At 39.8% G+C, this 16482-nt stretch overlaps 1 long non-coding RNA gene across 3 annotated transcripts in view; it reads left to right on the top strand.

Annotated features, from left to right (window-relative positions):
* Positions 1-16482, top strand: part of LOC123385480 — a 55781-nt gene that overhangs the window by 32798 nt on the left and 6501 nt on the right. For 2 of the 3 annotated variants that reach the window (XR_006598072.1, XR_006598071.1), the window contains one exon: positions 12393-13955. The exons of the other annotated variant lie outside the window; for it this stretch is intronic. This is a non-coding gene — a long non-coding RNA (uncharacterized LOC123385480). Of the gene's footprint in view, positions 1-12392; positions 13956-16482 lie in introns of those variants that run through there. 3 annotated transcript variants of the gene reach the window in all.

Consider the following 16482-nt stretch of genomic DNA (forward strand, 5'->3'; position numbering starts at 1 on the left):
AGAGAAAAGTGGCTCTATCTCCCCCTCTTAAATCGCAATGAACCTTTCAGCCCTGAACTTTTTCTCAACTACTAGTTGTTTTCCAGCCAATTTGCCTGCCAAAGATGAATAGGAAGATTAGTGAAAATGTATGCTTACTAAATAAGTTAGAATGAATATAAAACATTTGATATTATCAGCTTGGTCATGAGTGCAATAGATAGGGTCACACTACAAAAATGGTGACCAACTCTACCTGGGGCTTCAAGGAATGTTTCACAGCTAAGATGGAAAAATTAATTTTCTCTTATAGACCAATAGCCACAGATGATGGCTATTGCTAGAGTCTGCTTTGAGAGGGATTATGAGGTTGCCTCCAAAATTAATCAGTGTTGTTTGACATAGTCATGAGGTGGCTGTGTGTGTGTGTGTGTGTGTGTGTGTGTATGTGTGTGTGTATGTATGTGTGTGTGTGTGTGTGTGTGGTAGGTGGAGCTGTAATAATGGCTTAAGGGCAAATATTTTACATCCTACAACATCTCCTTCATGCCAGGCCTAATTACCTGCAGTATCCTTAATGTACCCTACTTTCTCTAATCCCTCTGCCTTTGCTTGTGCTAGCCCCACTGCCTGATATGCCCCCCTGGGTCTGGGTTCACTGCTAGGTGGCTCTGTGAGTTCCAAGTCAAGACTTGGCAACATGAGTAGAGACAGACAACTCTCCTCTTTCTGATCCAGACCAAAAACAATTAAGGAAATATAAAAATAGGGACAACGCACACATCAACCCTGGAAATGAATCACTGAAAAACCAGAAATTTCAAGAACTATCTGCTGAGTGCAGTACTGAGAGGTCCAGATTGAGGAATAGCACAGAGTCTGCTGTGCAATTCATCACACTATGGAAACAGCCTAATCTCTCAGAAAACTAGGTGGGGGAAAAAAAATATCTCACAACTCCTTGTTTGGAAGGACCAACACAGGCTGTGAGATAGATGGGAGGGTTTGGGAGCATCAGTTCAGCCTGGCTTACTCACAGTGTTAGGAGGGAGGGTGTTAAGGGTATAGGAAAGATCCCAGAGTAAGGACAGCCCCACTGAGCAGGGCCAACCATGGAATGGGAGTGCACAAAGCACCTGAAATACAACTGGAACTCCGGCCAAGCTATGTTGAGGGGTCAGGATCTAAGCAGAGTGGGTCTACACCTAACGATGATCCTTATTTCTTCCACAGAAAAAAATGATTTATTTTTTAATTAAAAATAATAATAAATACAGCTGATCCTTGAACAACATGGGTTTGAACTACATGGGTCCACATATATGCAGATGTTTTTGATATAGTACAGTACTATCAATGCATCTTCTCCTCCTTATAATTTTCCAAATAATATTTTCTATTCTCTAGCTTTCCTTATTGTAAGAATATAGCATATGACACATATAACATATAAAATGTGTTTATTGACTGTTTATGTTAACAGCAAGGCTTCCAGTCAACAATAGGCTATTAGTGAAGTTTTTGGTTATACACAGATTTTCAAGTGTGTGGGAGGTCAGTGCTCCTAACTCCCCCATTGTTCAAGGCTCAGCTGTAGAAGTATTATTATAGTTGAGGAAAACCTGGGGTGCCAGGGTGGCTCAGCTGGTTAAGCTTCAGACTCTTGGTTTTAGCTTGGGTCATGATCTCACGGTTCATAGGATGGAGCCCAGATCGGGGTTCTGCGCTGGCAGTGTGGAGCCTCCTTGGGATTTTCTCTCTCCCTGTCTCTCTGCCCCTCCCTGGCTTGTACTCTCTTGCTCTCTGTCAAAATAGATATATAAACTTAAAAAAAAAAAAGGAAGAGGTAGTGAAAAAAACTCATTAGTAAAAAACAGAAAACAAAAAAGGAAAACCAGAAATGTATAAAGTACAAAGCATGTCTGTCTAGTTCTTGCCCAACATATACATGCACCCACGAAATAAACTTTCAAAAGATCACTTTTTATGGTCTGTTTTATAATACTCCAAAAATGTTGTATGTGTGTCAGATTAAATAAATCTATACTCACATATTGAATAACTGGGTTCATACTGTTTTGCAATCTGGTGTTTTTACTCAAAATATATTTTGGAAATCATGACAGCACATTTTGATCTTTTTATGGCTATAAAGTATTCTTTTGTATAAATGTACCATGATCTACCTAATTTGTAATTTATGAATGTATAAGTTGTTCCCAATGTTTCTGCAAATATAAACAATGTTGCTGTTGCACATGTGTAACTATTTCTAAGGACAAATGCTTAAATGTACACTCATTTGCTCAAGGAACACATATATTTTTAAATTTAATAGATATAGTCAAACTCAAACTCCCTCCTACAATATATACAATATAGGAGAGACTTTTCCCTCCTATATTAGAGGAAAATCATCCATCTAAATGCCTAACAGCAGAGTACTGCTTAAGGCAATCACATCATACCTATATGAGGATATGTATATAAATAGTTAAAATTATAATACAAAAGAATATTTGAGCATGTAAGAATACTCTGATGATATTGTCAAGGAAAAAAAGAAAGATGCAAAAAGAATATATAGTATGACACTATTCTTATGAACCTTTTGTAAACTTTGCTTTTTTTTCCACTAATAAAATGAGGATAGTAATGCCCATCCTACTTTGATAGGACTAAATCAAGGTAATTTCCTTGGGAATGATAAGTGAACCATAAAGTTTCTGACAAATTACAAGATCCCCATTTGAAACTCATGCTGACATTTTCACAAAACCTCTGTCAATGGAGACCAAATCCACTGGGCCTTTAGTACCCAGAAGGCCCATAGGAGGTATCGTGAATGGAACACAGTTTTTGCTCTGGCCATAGGCTGCCTCACACTATTGGCAAACATGGAGACCTTGAGGACTTACAGACTCAACATAGCACAGCCTGCATGGGTTGGCAGGGGTGTGAGTTTTCCCTCAAGAGCTCTCCCAGGCTCCTTTTCTTCACTATCACAACCTACCACTTCTAAGAGTGGTCACCTTTTCCAGAGAGCTCTTCTGACCACCCAGGTCTTGAATTATTTTTTCTTTTCTTACGTTCTTCTACACAACTGAATACCTTATCACCCAATGCCTTACACAGGTTTTGTGGATTTTTTTTCTGCTGTGTTTTTGTTTCATTGTTTATAAGCATACATATGCTTATTCACTAACCATTTATTAGCAAGCAAGTGTAAAAGTAACAATTACCTGACCACCATTAGGGTGACCGTGTCCTTTGTCATCCAAACCTGGATATGTTTGAGAAACAGGACACTGTTAACAAATACACAAGGACAGCAGTCATAAACAGGGACTCCCCACAGAGTCTAACTTGGGTTTGTTGAATCTCAGCTTTCATTTGTGATGCAGTCATGATCACTAACATGTTCAGTACAAGGTTCAAATGAAGCCAATGCTAAGATTCCAGAGGCAGGATTTTGTCACTCTCTTAGTTGACAGAATGTCAAATGTATGACTGGCTATGACTAGACACTGGGTTGCTTCAGAAGATAGTCCAAGCCAATATCCTTAAGGTCTTGCTAGACACTTATAAGTAACTTGTTCATTAAAAGATGCAGGATCTCTCCAGACCCATGCTCATGAAATTAACATGCGTATGATCCACCGAGGGATCTTGTTAAGTGAAGATTCTTACGCAGCAATCTTGTGGCAGGGCCTGACATTCTGCATTTTTGACAAGCTCCCAGGTCACACAGGCATTTAATGTGTTGTGCATGTATGTCACTTTGAGTCAGACAGATTCAGTCCAAATCTTTGTCCTACCATGGACCCATTTGACCTGTGTGATTTTAGACTAATTATTTCACCTCTCTGGGCCTCAATTTCTTCATTTATTTTTTTTTAAATTTTTTTTCAACGTTTATTTATTTTTGGGGGGGACAGAGAGAGACAGAGCATGAATGGGGGAGGGGCAGAGAGAGAGGGAGACACAGAATTGGAAGCAGGCTCCAGGCTCTGAGCCATCAGCCTGACGCGGGGCTCGAACTCACGAACCGCGAGATCGTGACCTGGCTGAAGTCGGACGCTTAACCGACTGCGCCACCCAGGCGCTCCTCAATTTCTTCATTTAAAATATGGGAATCATTGAATTTATCTTATAAGATTATGAATGTAAAATACCTTACACACCTTGGGTGTTCCTGGGTGGCTCAGTCAGTCGAGCATCTGACTCTTGATTTTGGCTCAGGTCACGATCCCAGGGTCATGGGATCAAGCCCTGAGTTGAGCTCCATGCTTAGCAGAGATTAAGATTCTCTCTCTCTCTCTCCCTCTGCCCTCTCCCCCACTCATGCTTTCTGTCTCTCAAATTAAAAAATAATAATAATAGTAACTTACACAGTGTCTGCCATAATATAACGTGGCAACAAATGTTAGCATTGTTATTATCGATATTGTTATTTCTGCTTTTATACTTAAAGTCAATGATTAGGTCTTATCCCTACAACATTAAGGATATAATATCTCTTATAAATGAATTTATCTAGATTTCTGTATCTTTTGTAAATTTGGTCCAGTATTATTTTCTTCAGATAACAAATGAAAAGGCAAATACTTCTGTGGGGATAGAAGATGGGAGGTGGGAAGTTCAAGTGGGAGGAAACAGCAGAAACAAAGAATACCATCCTTCTCAAGAAAATATGCCCCAGACCTGAGGCATTATTAACCAGGCCAAAGTGCGTCAGAAGGAAAACAAAAATAAAATCTTCACAGCAGAATCTAAAACAATGAGAGCTGAGATATACAAAAATATCTCAAGTCCAAGTTGAACCCTTTGGCATTTGTATCACATTATGAGCAGTTCCCAGATATCGTACTGCCCTCTTAATCAGCCGAGCAAGTGTCATTCAGAGTTTAGGTCTGCACAAAATGTCTGGGCTAAAATGTGACTTAATGATGTCAGAGACTCTCAAAGCAGTTTACAAGGAGTGAAGCAAAACAACGCTTCCAGTCTCCAGGGTGCTTATACTCAGAGGAGAGGTACTGAAGCATACAGGAAAATGTGCAGCGATTGTTCTCAGTTTTAGAATGATTTAAACAACTTCAAAACCATCCTTTGTTTCATATAGCCCTACCTGCATGTTTTTAGCCCAGTCGTGGGAGAAACAAGTGGACCCTTTTTATTTTTATTATTTTCAGCATATTTACTTTGAGAGAGCACAGAGGAAGGGGAGAGAGAGAGAGAGAGAGAGAGAGAGAGAGAGAGAGAGAGAGAGAATCCCAGGCAGGTTCCATGCTGTCAGCACGGAGCCCAATGTGGGGCTCGAACTCACGATGGTTGAGATCATGACCTGAGCCGAAACCGAGAGTTGGACACTTAACCGACTGAGCCACCCAGGTGCCCCTGGACAGATTTAAAATAAATCCCTCCTTTGTGGCTGGTAACAAGTTGCATCTGAGCAGGGCTGCTAATTGGTAATGTTATAGACACATGGGGCCAACAAGGTCTCCTGAGCAGTGATCAACAGACCTGATGTCTAATAAGAAAGGGAACATTGGGGATTAATACTAGAATGTATCTATTTTAAAGGGATACATTTAAAAGAGTAAACCGTGAAATGATTCCATCTTCTTACATAAAGCACAAACTGTATTTTAATGCTCTATACTTAGCATTCAATAAGTTGAAATATATAGTATGAAATTATTTTAACCCCACTAAGTGCTTTGATACAAAACTGACTGCTCAAGGAACTCAAATTCATTAGCTTCATTCAAGTTTCGGGTTTTCTTAGACTCGGTTAAATTTGATATTTCAGGTGGTAAGAAGAACTAGCTTTACAGCAGGATTTTAGTGCCATTTTGGGTGTTCTGTTTAAATATGTGCCTACTTACTAACCATAATCAATTGCAAAAATACAACTGATGCACTCTGATCATGCTCAGAAGCTTAATTCCTCCTACAACAGAGTGAAAGCTTAAAGGTTGGGAGGGGTGCAGTAAAAGGGAAAGAAGAATCCTTTTACCCTGTGTGGAGCCGGCAGCAATGCCCAGGCTTTGCATTCCTTATGCTACAGTGTGTCTGGGGTCAGCTGCCCAGTAGCACTGCTGCTAAAAATAGCCACAGCCTGGACATTACAGCACCTAGACAATTCCTAGACCAGGTAATGTTATATCCTCAGCTTCCAAAGCCCTCCTGGCATATTAAAGGATTTGTGTACATGCCCTCCCCCCCCCCCCCCATAGAAAACTCTGGGAAGACAATGATATGGGAAGAGGCATCCTTGTGCACATCCGGGCTCATCCTTCACCTGGGAGGAAATCTTGGGGTTTGGGTCCATTTTTATTTGCCTTAATTAATTGTTTTGAAGTTTTTTAAAGTGTCCATTGTAAATTCTCATAAAGTCACCATGAGTGTTCACTCCATTTTATCCTAAAAGAAAATAATGTTTGGAGGTACATTATACACAAAGCTTTTACAGTGTAAGAAAAAATATACCTTAATCAGTCATAACTATATCATGCCTATCGATGTCCTTTGGGTTTATTTCTTGATAAGTGAGATTTTATAAAATCTCATTAATTTTCATATTTTAAACCTGTATGTCACATTAATTCACAAAGCTACAACTTTGTGTATTCAAGATTTAGAGGATAAACCTCTTTACTTTGTAAATTCAGCATACTGCTTTCTGCTATCGTTTCTTTCTACCACCTAAATGGAGACCATCATTCTGTTTCAGTGTTAGAACTAAGTCAAGGCGAAACTCAGCTATCTCAAGCATAACTAAATAACTGATTAAACCTACCCATAAAATAATGTTTGGAGGAAACTACATTTGACAAGATATTTCAATAGTCTCCATCTTTAAAAAGATTCAAGAGACTTCATGGCTGTCCTAGAGTTTGGCAATTCATATGCCTGGATGCATAGAATTGAATGAGAAGATCTTTAAGGATCCTTCTGAGCTCCTGGATCTGCAGAACCTCAGGAGTAGAAGCAAACTAGGAGTTTTTTACCAGATAGAATAGCCTATTCTTAGTGCACAGAATCTAGCTTGTCTTTGTTGCAGCAATGCCTCTAACAGAGCCCACAGCTGTCTAGAGCCCTGTTCATAAATTAACACTGGGCGAGTGCCTGCCACACACACATGGCATTATGTTAGGTGCTAGGAGGAAGGAAAGATGGATACAGGTCCCACCCTGAAGAAGTACAGGTAGTGGGAAAGGATTAAGTACCTATTTTCAAGTTTGCTACATGAAGCAAAGGCTATGCAAAAGATACCAGAGACATAAAACAGCCAACTTTCTAAAAATATACATATGAACTAGCATAATCTACCATAAAAGAAAGGTGGGTGGAACTACAAAAATAAACATATAGCCACATAGATCACACATATTTACATATATATATATATATTTTTTCTGTATAAAACACATATATATTCTGTATAAAATACAGAAACAAGGCCAGATATTCAGAGTGAGAATCTGGATTTGGTCAAATTAAGATTATTTTTCTTTTTATATTACCATATTTTCTAAATATTCTAAATTTATAATTTAAAAAATGTTATTTAAATATAAAATAAACTTAAATCTGGACTCTCAAACTTTTTCATATTTTTTAAAGCTCGTTTATCTCCAAGGAATTTGAAAGCACATTTCTAGTCTAGAAATCAAATAAAACATGTAACTAATGGAATAAATCCTGCATTTTGGACATCATATCCAATCTACCTTATTAACATGATGAAAGAAGAACAGAAAATAATGTTACAATTTGTATTCTGGTCTAAAATCTTTCTGGGCTTCCAGACATTATGATGATGAATATTTTAAATGCATGCATGAATGAACCAAAATTTAATGTAAAATTATAAGTGCTTCTATCACAAATACAACCAGCTGTGTTTGGAATTTATGTCTTGATATTTTCAAAAACCAACAAATTTAAATGCATCATAGAAGCTAATTACTTCCACAACCCATTTCCTGTGGCCAGTGACAGAGAAAAATTTGCAGATAAAGCCAGATTTATTTACTCTCACTGTCTTATTCAACAAACCTATAAAAATATTTGTTACTTGTCAGTCACTATGCTGAATACTGGGAATCCAAAAAAGTAACATGAGTAATTAATAAGACAAACAATCTGATTTTTAAAATGTACAAAACACATTATGTATTTTGTATGCATTATGTATTCACCCAAATGACCCAAATAAGAAGACCAACCTTACCAAGTATTGGTGAGGCTGTGGACCAATTGCAAGTCTCATTAATGGTGGGACAGTAAAATACTACCACCTTTTTGGAAAACTATTAGACAATTTCTTTCTTTTTTTCTTTTTTTTCTTTTTTTTTTTAATTTTTTTTTAACGTTTATTTATTTTTGAGACAGAGAGAGACAGAGCATGAACAGGGGAGGGGCAGAGAGAGAGGGAGACACAGAATCTGAAACAGGCTCCAGGCTCTGAGCAGTCAGCACAGAGCCCGACGCGGGGCCCGAACCCACAGACCACGATATCATGACCTGAGCCAAAGTCAGACGCTTAAATGACCAAGCCACCCAGGTGCCCCAGACAATTTCTAATAAAGTGAAGCATATGCCTCCCCTACAACCCTGCAATTCTACCCCCAGATACATACCCTGGAAAAATGAGTGCATGTGTCACCAAAAAAGACATGCACAAGAATTCAGTATCAGCTTTATTCATAATAGCTCAAGACTGGAAACAATTCAAATATTCATCAACAGGAAAGTGATATATTCAAACAATGGAAAAATAAATAGAGCAACCAGTAAATACAGTGACACAAAAAAACCCTCATGCTGAGCACAAGAGTACACACTGAATGTTTCCATTTATTTGAAATTCAGGAATAGGCAAAACCAATCTATACAATAAAAGTCAGAATAGTGGTTGCGGGACAGGGCAAAACACGACTTTTGGCTGAGAAGGAGTGGAAGAGAACTTTCTGGGGTGATTGAAATATTCTACATCTTGATCTAGATTAGTAGCTACATGGGTGTATATGTAAGTAGAAAGTGAGCTGTACAGTAATGATGTGTGCATGTTACTGCATGACAATTATACCTCAACTAAAAAAAAAAACAAACAAACATGATTCAGTCCCTATCTTCAAGAAGTTATAATGGGAGGGAACTAACAGTAGTACAATGTGGTAAGAGCAGCAATATACGTAGTGAATGGAGTATCCCTGGAGCTCAGAGGAAGATCAAGGAATGGTGTCTGGGGACAGCTCAAAGGCACCATAAGTATGGAATTGGTGTTTGATTATGACCCCCACACCAGTGAAGTCTCTCAAGGATATCGCCATTTTTCTGATTTACTGGTATGTTGGTATCATTTTTCAAAATATAACTAAATTTTCATCCCAAACAACCCACCACAGGTATCGTAGGTGTTATTGATTTGTCTTTAGTCTTCATTTGCCATGTTTTGTCACACAGTTCAATTTACTCTGACATATGTGTGTTGGCTCTTTAGAGTCCCTTGTACTGGTGTGCTGGAGCAGGCACAGAGACAGGTGAGACAGAATTCCAGCTTTCAAGGAGTATATACTTTTTCAGAACACCTCTCCTATCCATCTCTTTTCCATTTCCACTGACCCTGCCTAAGACCAGTTCTCTTTCCTGCCACACCCAGAGATGTCATAACAGAATCCCATCTAGTGCCCCTAGTTCCCAGGCCCATGTGTCATGTCGCAGCCATTCTCATTAAGTTTCTTTGATGTTCTAAATCCTTCGGTGACTCTCCAGAGCTAATACATCAAATGTAAACTCTTTGTCGTGGTGTATAAAGCCCTCCACAATCTGGTTCCCTCAATATTACTCCAGAAAGGGTAATGTCTACTAAGAGGTATTGTGAATACACATGAGAGAAAAACAATTCTTAGCTTACATTTCCTTCAAAAAAATTTTTTTTAATTAAAAAAAAATTTAATATTTATCTATTTTTGAGACAGAGAGAGACAGAGCATGAGCAGGGAAGGGGCAGAGAGAGAGGGAGACACAGAATCTGAAGCAGGCTCCAGGCTCTGAGCTGTCAACAAAAGAGCCCGATGCGGGGCTCGAACTCACGAACTGTGAGATCATGACCTGAGCCGAAGTCAGACGCTCAACTGGCTAAGCCACCCAGGGGCCCCTAATTTTTTAAATGTTTGTTTAATTTTGAGAGAGAGAGAGACAGACAGAGTGCAAGCATGACAGGGGCAGAGAGAGAGGGAGACACAGAATTCAAAGCAGGCTTCAGGTTCTGAGCTGTCAGCACAAAGCCCAACGCAAGGCTCTAACCCATGAACCATGAGATCATGACCTGAGCCCAAGTCAGATGCTTAACCGACTGAGTCACCCAGGTGCCTCCTTCAAAAACAATTTTTTAATGGAGACTTTACGTTGATTTTTTAAATGTGTCATAACAATTCTAGGTATGATACATACTGGATATGTCTACAGGGAAATCTGCTCTAGTCTGAATGTGATTGTTCGTTCATTTGAAAATCATTTACTCCTTGGGGCACCTGGGTGGCTCAGTTGGTTAGGCGTCCAACTTTGGCTTAGGTCATGATCTCACAATTCATGAGTTCAAGTCCTGCATCCACCTCTCTGCTGTCAGCACAGAGCCCATTTCAGATCCTCTGTTTCCCTCTCTCTCTCCCACTTGCACTCTCTAATTCTCTAAAAAATAAATAAACATAAAAAAATAATTTACTCATCATTTTCTCTGCTCCGTATTAGAGGAAATGCAGGAAAGACCACTCTACTTTCAATGAGGGAAAGTCCAACATCTCAAACTTAATATACATAGTTTTTCTTTTTCTTTCTTTCTTTCTTTCTTTCTTTCTTTCTTTCTTTCTTCCTTCCTTCCTTCCTTCCTTCCTTCCTTCCTTCCTTTCTTTCTTTCTTTCTTTCTTTCTTTCTTTCTTTCTTTTAACTTGATGAACTCCTTCTACCCTACAGGGACAAGCACAACTAACACCCACAATAGAGTTCCCTGGTGCAGTCATAATTTCCAAAAAAAGATGCATTAAGTGGGATATTGGAGAGTGTCCTAAAAGACACTTAGTTTATCAAATATTGAAAGAGGAGGAGGAGGAGACAGAGAAGCAGAAAGAGGAGGATGAAGGGGAGGAAAAGAAGAAGAAGGAAGAGGAGGAGGAGGAGGAGAGGAGAGGGAGAAGGATGGGATTGGGAGAAGGGGAGGAGCAGGAGGGGGAAGGGGAGGATGGAGAAGGAAGAAGGAGGGAGAGAAGGAGGAAACCTTGAAAGGGTCAATCTGTTGCTCTCACCCGTAGGACCTTTGAGGTCCTTTCTTCTTTCTTTATCTCAGGTTCTTCTTTCATTATCTCAGATTTTATAGTCATTATGCCCTCAGATATCAGAATCTAATAAATGTCACAAAACCAACATCATTATTTAAAAACAAGGCATTGCCACTGTAAGCAAGACAGCTTATATACATGGCAGTATCTTTTAAAATACTCTGATTTTTCTTTTGCTAGGAATACCACGCAAGGATCTTTTTTCAGCATCTACAGTGGGTAATGTCTACCAGAGAAGCAAAAATATAGTTAGCAGGTTTGCTTTTCTGTCAAAAGTGATCTAGTTGATCATTGTTACACGGTCGCCATTGACGTTTTGCATCTTTTTTCTACTCTCCGTTCTAGTCACAGCCTTCTGGCAATATGATGTTTTCAAGCACAGATTTGATATGCATGAGCCATCAGTTTTTCCGGTGATTCATAATCTGTAATTTTAGAAAGATTTGGTTCTTTATCACTTGCCTCACTTTAATAAAAGATCTTTGGTAGTATTTTCTAAAGGTCTTTTGGAGACAAAATCCCCTAAACAATTTCCAGTCTGTGAAACTGACAAACTCATTTAAATAATCAGTTCAGAACAGCATTTCTGTTTATGGGTAAGAATGCTGCTCTGATATTTAAAGTGGTTTAAGGAAATTCAACCAGTGAATATAAAATTAAGCATAATTGCCTCCTCTCTGAGAGGGCACAGGGGTGCAGGGAAACTGGCAAGTCAGAAGCCATGTGGTGCTGTGACTTGCTCTCAGGAGTAATGCTGAATACTGAGAAGGTTTGCACTTTGTAGCCTGTTTACTGACTGAATTCACAAGTTTCCCTTTCCCCCTTTCTTGTGGTAGCCCACTTACGTATGCCATCATTGGTCATTCTGAGGCTCCTTAACCTTTCCCAATATTCCACTGCAAGTCAAATGTACAATTTCATACTAAGAAGGACGCTTTCTTGCACTAAGTGCAGAGCTTTGAAAGTGTGAAAAGCTTAAAAGCTAAAGTTGTACAACTCGGCTCATTTTGGCTAAAAGGTTGAATGTTTGCTTGATTATCTGAGAAAAATGCATCTGGTTGTTTGCAGGGGTAAAAGGGAACTGTGAGAGACGTAGACAGTCTATCCTCGAGCAACTTTCCAGGCAGTAGAGGCTGGATTACAGAAGAATTCCTTAGAACACCTGGGCAAATTCTGAATTTACTGATGCTCAGCAAAAATCCCTGCCCCAAATGGTCTGACTTGCCCACAAGGGCCCCAATTCTGGGGCCTCAAGGAGTGCCACACAGATCAGAGGGGAAGCTAACCCAGGCCTCTTTGACACAGGAACCACCTTCCTCAGATTGCCTTCATTCCAGATCAAAAGTTTCATCTTGAGGATGGGAACATGCTGGCATGTGGGGCAGGGCTAGATCCTGCGGGCTCAGCTCCTAGGATGGAAACCCGGAGTCGCTTCGGCCCTGGCAACGTCCCTGGACCGAACCCTAACCCTAGCTAAGGCTCTCTCCCCATGGGGACCCAATTCCAACGTCTGACAGCAGAAGGCTCCAGGCCCCGAGCTGTCAGCACAGCTGACACAAGCCTTGCCCTTGGGAACCCGATTTCATCTCCATGGAAGGTTCTCTTGACATGGAGCAGGAGGTCTGCCCACCAGCCAATCATACCAGCAAGGACAGCGGCTTTGCCTGTTTTGTTTTGTTTTCACAGAAGAGTACATTTCACAGAACAGTAGCACCAGTCTTTGTGAACTGTTTCTCCACATTTTGAAAACCACCGCCATCTTTTTGCCTGACCCGCATTTGTTGAAAACTTTAATGGGTGGCCAGCATGGACGTAAATTACCCTGTCTCTAATTCCATTTTCATCATCAAATCCCACAATGACTCATTATGGGTTGAAACGTTTATTCAGAACTGCTGAAAAAGTACAGCTAGTTGGACAGCTAGAGAGCCTTTTTCATTTCAATGGGAAATAAACACTGAATTCTGATGGTAACAGGCTATGTCCTGCCTTGAAAACAGGCATCACACACGTGTGATTTCGGGAAAACCTGAAGGCCTTATTCAGGTTAAAGTCAGCCAGAAATGTAACAGCGCAGAGGTGTGTGCAATTTTAGATTGAGTGAGGGTTCTCATTATAAGGTAAAAACAGAAATACCTAGAAAACATTATTGTGTTGTTCTGAGGTAAAGCGAAGAACAAGACTGTGTGACTTCAGTTTCTCTGGAATCCTTTTGAGAGCTAGATGTTTGTGAAGTCCTAAGTAGAAAAATGATGAATGAAGATAAATGATTTGTGAAATTGTACACCATGTTGAAAAATAAACATTTTGCAAAAGAAAAGAAAAGAAATGAAAAAAAAAAAAAAACAAGAAAAACTTCTGGGAAAGAAAGAAGTTGGAGTTGGAGTCCACAGAAGGAAAATAGCTTCACCTCTCTTCCCTATGCCCTCAACCACAACAGTGAAAGTAAACGAACTGTGCTGCAGATATTAGAATTATTTTAGAGCCTTCACATTGTATTTTCATCCCTCAAAAATGATCATTTTCCTCTTTCCCTTTTAGAATAAGTAAGAGTGGGATGCCTGAGTGGCTCAGTTGATTGAGCGTCTGACTTCGACTGAAGTCATGATCTCCCAGCTTGTGGTTTCCAGCCCCACATGGGGCTCTGTGCTGACAGATCAGAGCCTGGAACCTGTTTCGGATTCTATGTCTCCCCCTCTCTCTCCCTCCCCTGCTCACACTCTGTCTCTCTTTCAAAATAAAAATAAAGACTTTAAAAAAAAAAATTTAGAATGAGTAAAAATATTTACACATGAAAATACTATTCTTGAAATTCCAGAAGAAAACGCAGTTCAAACCATCTTCAAATTCTTGCTAACTTTTCCTATTTTCCTTTTCAAAAAGAGCGCTGACCTCCCCTCTCCTAACTGACAACGGGGAAGGAACGTTTTCAAGAGATACATGATAAATTAGCTTTGCTGCTCCACCTTCACCTTTGAACAAAGAGGTTTCTAATACTGAGGTGTCTGGTTGCTTTTTCTCATTCTTTGATATTTCAAATAGGCCAGAAGGAAATCTAGGACAACTCCCCTCAGCCCCACCCCCACCCCCACCCAAATCCTGAGTTAATACAGCAGACGGTGTGGAGGGAGGCCATTCTTCATCTTTCATACCTGTAATTGTTTGCAGGGCACTGCACAGCCTTCAAGGGCTGACTGGTAGGGTGTCCATTTAAGAACACATGCTGTCACAATCAGCTGGGAAGGAGAGAAGCCCAGAAAAGGCCTGTGATGACCTCTGGCCACTCAAAGTTCTCTCAGTCAGAACTACCAGATATGAGAAGGAAGCCACACCCACATGTGCCAGAACCTTAGCTCTCTGTGTGAGACCTAATCAATAGGACTAATTAATTCTGCCTAAAGTAGAATTAGCCCCAGTAGTAGCTGAGCCTTAAAGAATGCTAAGGGTCAAATATTTACTTGATTGTGTCTTCATCATAACTGTTAGAATCAACGTGATAGAACTGGAGAAATACCTTTGAAAACTCTAAACACTGTTAATGATGAATAGAATAAGAATAATGTACCAATATTGCTTTCAGGACATGACTGTACAGGGGTTTAAGTGATGGCAGAGGCTAGTCGGATGGAAAAACAGGCTCAAATATCACAGTTACTTTCTTACTTTTTGAGGATTCTTAGGTGTATTTATTGCATATGGAAAAAAATATGGAAAATCATAGATATAAGTAACATGATAGCCAAGACCAGTTCATGAGGATGAGCTCAGGTAAAAGGTGTTAGAGCCCATCTCCCTCCCCTCAAAGCAAAACTTTTCACTGCCCTTCCTGGCTCCATCTTCTCTCCCTTACAATCACCAGAACAATCAACCAATGTGCCACAATAAACTTAATAAGATGTTGTTAACAGAGGAGAGAGCTTTTGGTACCTGTCTGTAGGAGTGTCATTTAAGGAGCTGACATTTCTTCCTTGAGCCCTTGAGATGCCTGAGGTATAAAGGTCTAGTTAATTCGCATTTGAAAGCCTCTATCAGCATCCCATCACCAAGGATACTATGCAGAACCATGTGTGTGCACCTCAAAGGCCAGCATTGATTCATCAAAGATACGGCAAACAGCAAGACTGCAGAGTCTCAGGATAGAACGTGATATAAGATAGGCTCTAGCAATACAGGATAGTCTAGGCCCTCCAAACCTGTTAAATAAAGAAACCAAAGGCATAATCCTTGGTAGGGGGGCAGAGGGATGTGGGATAAAAGAATGCAAGGCAAAGTATTGACTCAGATCTGAGTAAATTGACTGACCATTTCCATATTCTCTATCTCACCTCAAAACCTTGACATAATGTGGCTGGCTCTCTCTCTACTAAATGTTTGCTCACGGTGAATTCCTACCTTTCCCTTTATGTCCAACCCAATAACCGCTTAGCCTGTAAGATTCATCGTGGTATTTCATTTCCCTTTGAAATTTATCTTTCTGGGAAGCTTAGGCAATGGTTATAGTTGTTTCTAGCTTCCAAGTTAAAAGGAGGGGCACCTGGGTGGCTTAGATGGTTAAGCTTCTGATTTGGGCTCAGGTAATGATCTTGTGGTTTGTGAGTTCGAGCCCCACGTCGGGCTCTATGCTGAAAGCTCAGAGCCTGGAGCCTGCTTCGGATTCTGTCTCCCTCTCTCTCTGCCCCTACCCTACTCACACTCTGTCTCTCTCTCTCTCTCTTTCTCAAAAATAAACATTAAAGAAATTTTTTTTAAAAAAAGGAGTCTTGGTTGTTAGGTGCTGAGCATTACAAGTAGAATACAGGTGTGGTGATGGTGAAGGTATGGTAGCCCACCATCACTGTGGTCAAGACCTGGGCTTTCGACAGGAAGTACTCCTACCCTAGCCCCTCCCCCACTGACTAGCAACATGATCTTAGGTCAAGCAAGTATTTAGCGCTCTAAGATTTTCTCACCTGGAAATTGGGGATAATAAAAGAAGTTACCATGTAGAGTAATGGTGAAGATAAAATGAAATAAGGAATATAAAGTGCTTACTACTATGCCTAGTAAATGATATACACTGTAACTATAAGCTATGATAAAAGTATCATTATTATTATCACCATTATCATTATAAACTCAATGTTTCATATACTTATAATACTCTACAAAGGAATAAAAG

The sequence above is a fragment of the Felis catus genome, chromosome B2 (assembly GCF_018350175.1).
Source record: "Felis catus isolate Fca126 chromosome B2, F.catus_Fca126_mat1.0, whole genome shotgun sequence".
NCBI classification, from domain to species: Eukaryota; Metazoa; Chordata; class Mammalia; order Carnivora; family Felidae; genus Felis; species Felis catus.